Genomic DNA, 6,117 nt, shown 5'->3' with positions numbered 1-6,117 from the left:
GGACGCTCAACCGACTGAACCATCCAGGTGCCCCAACCTGTTTCTTCTTCTAAAGCTTTTGTGCAGCTTTGTCCAAAAATAAAAATATATTGATTTAATGTAAGAGTGTTTTTTACTATCATCTCTAAATTATGCAATGTGTGCACTTTTAATTTTCATAGTGGACTGATTTTACTTGTTTCTGAGAATAAGTTTATATTGCTTGACTTAATTTCACAAAAATGCTTATAAAAATTTCCTGTTCTTTTGTAAAGTTCACTTGGAAACATGAGCACGTCCGTGCTTTATACACAGTCACAGCGTCTTCATTAAGAGCACCCAGATGGCTAGGAAGTTACTCAAATTGGGATTTCAAAAAGAACAGTGAATAAATGTTTAACTTCTTTAGAACTGATACCTCAAAGGCAATTTTTAGGACATCTGATCTTTTATATGCTAAATGTGGCTTATCCCTAGGAATTGCATTTGGTTGTAACTGACAGGAATGAATACTGGCTTGAACAGGACAGAATTTTGTTTTTTCACTCTTAAAATAGGTCTGGAGACAGGCAGTCTGGGACTGATACAGTATGGTTGGCTCCATACTGTCATCTCCGACTGAAGCTCCTCATTCTGAGTTCCTTTATCCTCAAAGCATGGCTTCTATCCTCAATGTCCCCCAGAGTTCAAGTTGAGGGCTGGAATCCCAACCATCACCTGCACATTCCAGGCCACCGCTGAGAAGGGCAGACAAAAGGGAAACCTTACCTTTCAAGAAGTCTTCCCAGAAATCTCATGTAATACCTCTTTTGTCATCTCATTGGCCAGTTTCTTCTCTATGAGGGAGATTGGGAAATGTAGTCTTTTGAGCTGGGTACTTAACCATCACAAATAAGATTAGAACTCTGTTACTAATGAGAAAAGTCTTTTATAAGTTAAACAATTTTTTTTAAACTCTTGTTTGGGAGTTCACTCATTTTCATTGATTTCCTCTGACACTCCTTTCCCACCCCTCACCCCTCCCATGGTTTTGGATTTCCATAGAATCCTGAGGATTCCATAGGTTTGAAAATTATTAGCTAAGATCATTTCTAAGGTACATGCAAATTTTAAAATTCCGATTCTTTAATTTTGTTTATTTCTAAGATAGCTGATGTCTAAAGGATCACATTTCTCTATTGATGTGCTTTTGAAAATTGTGGTTGCCAAATATAAGCGTAAAGGATCAATCTTTTAATTAATTTTCCTCTAGCCGAGCATTCCATATTCATGAAACATTAGCTCCTCCTTCCCTCTAGTCTCTACCAAGTTCTGAAAATGGATAAAGATGAATTAGATTTTGCCCCAATACACTGTTGAAGAAATCTTTTTCTTTCTTTCTTTCTTTCTTTCTTTCTTTCTTTCTTTCTTTCTTTCTTTCTTTCTTTCTTCTTTCTTTCTTTCTTTCTTTCTTTCTTTCTTTCTTTCTTTCTTTCCTGTTTCCTCTTAGCATGTGTAACCCTTATACGCCAATATTGTTTCTGCCATTTAATAGTTGTAAGATCATAAACAAATGAATTATCCTTAAGGTTTCTTCATTGATAAAATTAACGATAATACCTATCTTGTTGATTTTTAGAGTTAAATGAAATAATGCATTCTTGGTGCTTTATAAATGTTAGTTTCCTTTTAGAGAGTAAAAGTTACTTACATGACTAAGTAAGACTTAGGCTCCTTCTTTGGATGTGAAGCACCAGGGCGGGATGGGTGTATAGAAGAAATCAGAACTATTGAGATGGCTTGGTCTGGGAATTCACGTCAAGGAATCAAGGAGGCAACCACTGTAGGACACAGGTTTGCATATTTAGTTTCACTCTCACATATAGCACTAGTCTTGTGCACGCACACGCACACATACTAAGTAAATATGAAACATGAAGCATCACAGACACGTGACAGAAGACAAGAATCTATATTTTCTAGAATAATACTCTGGTCATGGTTCTAACATTTCTTGGCTTCAAAAAGTGGCATTTGTCTGATCTAGGTTTATCCTTGGCTCTTTCATGAACACAGCCGTCCCGGCCAAAGGCTAAATTATGAATCTTCAAGTCTGACTTTGGCAAGCACCTTCCTTTCAGCACCTTCCTGACTGCCAGAATGGGGTGGGGGAAAAGGATGAGGAGGTATTGACCAAAAAAATAGAAAAGCCTGCACTTGGACATCACTACCAGCTTCAAGGATATGAGGGGAGGCTTCTGAACACATCACCCTGGGATACAGAGTTCCTATTTTGAGGAGCACTGCCTTAAGAGAAAGCTTCTAAACATGTTCACTTTCCTCATGAGATGATAGCTGATCAAAATACCTCCTCCAGACCCAGCGTAGAGGGAGATCTATTACTACTCCTGTAAAAATAATAAACTTTTGTTATGAACACATCTGTTGAGAGAATCACAACATATACTTTCTGCAGCAGCTTTTTATTTTTTATCTCTCTTCATGCATCCCCTTCCTTCACTTACCAACCTTTCTATTTTCAACCCATTTCATAAGTCCTGTCTGTGTAACACCTGCAATCTCCATCTCCAGCTTTGCTGACTATGAGCATTTAATCCCCTGAAAAGCTCAGCTGGCCCCAGGGTCTGCACCAGTCTGAGAGACCCGAAGTGGTTTTGCCCCCTTGTTCCTACTATTCAATGCCTGGGTTGATTTACTTACGTGCTTGGGTGCCTGCCTTGGTTTCCTGATTGGCAGTCCAGCTCCTCTTAAGTCTTTAGTAAGTTCAGTGAATTAAACTTCAGCAAGTTGTACTAGAGCCTTGCTTGTCACTGCTGACCAAGACTAGATGTCTTTCACCAGGGACTATCACATCCTTACCCCACACCAGGCTTTCTGGCTGAAGTTTACCCCAAATACTTCCTCTCACCGGAGGCTTGTGAATTTCTATTGTCTGAACTGTCACTTGGACCACGTTGTCTTCCCTATTACTGTTGCTCGAATCTGAAACAGGTCTGCTGAGCCTCTTTGGATGGTTGGTCATGCCCTTTGGGGACCAATTTCACAGAGGAGTTAGACTTTCTAACATCAGCCAAACCTGTCTGTGTGGCCAAGGCCAGCATATCCTGGCCATACCCCATGACCTTGAAGAACAATGCTCATTATAGAATGGTTGCATTTGAACAGTACAATTGTGTGATGAAAGATTAGCATGGACATTAGACTCCAAAAGAATACCAGATGAAGCTTATTTTGAATGCTCCTTTCATAGCTATGTTAAATTTTAATATATTTTTAGGTTGGCTTCTGGGCTCTGTTTTTTATTCTCTTGAGTTTTTAGTCTATTGGTGTATCTTTACCATGCTATTATAATTATTACAACCTTAAAAACATGTTTTAGTGTATTGCAGAAAACCTTTCTACTATTACTTTATGCCAAAAACTTTTTGGTTATGTTGATTTACTTGAGCTTAATTATTTTCTCTATACCTAAAGTCGTTTTAAAAGTCATAAATCAGGAGATCCAAGATGGAATGAAGAATGTGACAAAATCAAATTGTAATATACATACATACATACATACATACATACACACATACACACACACACACACACACACACACACACACAGAGATTGTACCACAAATATATAAAATAACCTCAGTGCAGGTGGGAGCAAAGTCACTAAACTAAGTACCTCCTATGTTCCTGTGGAAATAATCAGAGTCTATAAGACTAAAAGGAACTGTACATAAGTACCGTATTCTAACCGATATACTTGTTCCCTTTTGGGTATGAGTTAACACTTCTAATACCACTATACGTGTATACTGGTATCGAACAATTATGTGAATGGATGGCATATGGTGGAAGCCAAATTTGCCTGATGGATATTATAGATACACAGAAAAAGGATGCTAGAATGATCTATGTGGTAATGGACTAGATTAGGGGCATCAATATAAACTCGTGTTTGGCTTAAAACAGATACATAAAGCATGTGGAAATATACATGTGGAACAGATACATGTGGAAATATTTATAGATATGTGTATATATTTGGATCAGTATACACATGTATATTATTGCTCTGTCAGCTAAGAAGGCCTAGAAGAAATGACGCCCCAATGGCAATAAACATTCCTAGGGCGCAGATCTTGGTTTCTAATACATTTCTCATAAAAGAAACCAGGGCTTCCAGAAGAAATACTTAGTTCTTGGACTGGAGAAGGAAACATATGAGATGACTCTGGAACAACTTGTAGTGTCAGAAAGTAAGGAAATGATAGAGGCTGCAATGATGGAAGTATGCAAAAGGGACACAGGAGTCAACTTAAAGAGGTTCCGATGGCCAAAGCCAGAATATTTGAGCAACAAAATAGAAAAGAAGTAAAGTAGTATTGGATTATAACCCAAGTATAAAGGAACTATCTATGACACCACAATGATTTAAATAGATGATTGATTGAATAAATAAATAAATAAATATGGAAGACCAAACAAATTACTCATGCAGAAAAATTCCAAATCATTTACGTAGAAACTCTGCCTTCAAGAAGATGGAACAGAAATCCCCATTTCTTGAGTGTGGACTGCATGTTGTGACTTCCTTCCAAAGAGTATAGTATGGATGGGGGAAGAAAGAACTTCCCAGTGGAAAAGTCTGTACGGACAACTTCAGCCAGGTGAACAAAGTCATTATCACCAGTCATAAATCATGTTAGTTTGTTTTCATGATGTGATAGTTCGAAAGTGGCACTTTATCTCTGTGATCTTCCTCTCCAAAACAAATAACCCTACTCTAACCAGTAGGGAAAAAAATCAGCTAAATTCCAATTGAGGTACATTCTATAAAATGCCTGACCAGTAGTTCTCAAAACTGTCAAAGTCATCAAAAAGAAGAAAGTCTTGGGGCGCCTGGGTGGCTCAGTCGGTTAAGCGGCCAACTTCAGGTCAGGTCACGATCTCACTGTCCGTGAGTTCAAGCCCCGCGTCGGGCTCTGTGCTGACAGCTCGGAGCCTGGAGCCTGTTTCAGATTCTGTGTCTCCCTCTCTCTGACCCTCCCCCGTTCATCCTCTGTCTCTCTCTGTCTCAAAAATAAATAAACGTTAAAAAAAATTTTTTTTAATAAATAAACACATAAATAAATAAATAAGAAGAAAGTCTTAGAAGCTGTCATAGGCAAAAGGAGCCCAAGGACACATGAACTAAAATTATTATAGTATCCTGAGTGGGATCCTAGAACATAAATTGGTCCAAGGAATTGGTAAACCTAAGGAAATTCAAATAAATTAGGGATGTGAGTTAAAAATGTTGTATCAGTACTGTTACATCAATTATGACAAATGCACCATATAATGTTAAGTGTTAATAATAGGAAAAACTCAGTGTGGGGTGTATGGGAATTCCTTGTACTATCTTTGCAATTTTTCTGTAACCCAATATTGTTTTTAAAAACAATGTTTATTTTTATAAAGTTACCATGGCATTTTTTTCTCTGCATTTTTTAAAACGTTGTCAGTTCTCTTATCGTCTCAGCTGCATCTTTCTCTATTTTTACATACAGTTTTGTTTTCTTTGATTTCCTTGTGAAAGATACCAGATGATATTTAACATTTCAACCCATTTCTTGTAAGTTTTAAAACTTCCATTTCTAACCAAAATGAAATAATAGGGACTAGATTTATTCTCCAACTTGAAACAAACAAAAGGCAAAAACAGACTTTACACGAGACAATATTTAAGACACTAGACATCAACAGTGAGGAACAAGGATCCCTAAGAGATGGAAAACAAATCAAATGAACACTATAATTGTCCAAGCTTACTGCCTTGAGAGACCATTTAACTATCAGAACAAGAAAATGAAGCCAGGTGAAGCATGGTCGGCTCCTTGAATTGAGGGCACAGAGCTGAAAGTCCAGATAGAATAAGACAGTTAGAGGGGTGCCCGGGTGGCTCAGTTGGTTAAGTGTGCAGCTGTTGATTCAGGCTCAGGTCATGATCTTGCAGTTTGGAATCAAGTCCTGCATGGGGATCCATGCTGAGAGTGTGGAGCCTCCTTGGGATTCTCTCTCTCTTCCTCTCTCTGCCCCTCCCCCCTCTATCTCTCTCTTTCAAAATAAATCAATAAACTTAAAAACAAAACAGTAAGACAA

Source organism: Acinonyx jubatus, chromosome B1 (assembly GCF_027475565.1).
Source record: "Acinonyx jubatus isolate Ajub_Pintada_27869175 chromosome B1, VMU_Ajub_asm_v1.0, whole genome shotgun sequence".
Lineage (NCBI taxonomy): Eukaryota > Metazoa > Chordata > Mammalia > Carnivora > Felidae > Acinonyx > Acinonyx jubatus.
The sequence above is the reverse complement of the archived record's forward strand: the minus strand, read 5'-3'. Positions refer to the sequence as shown.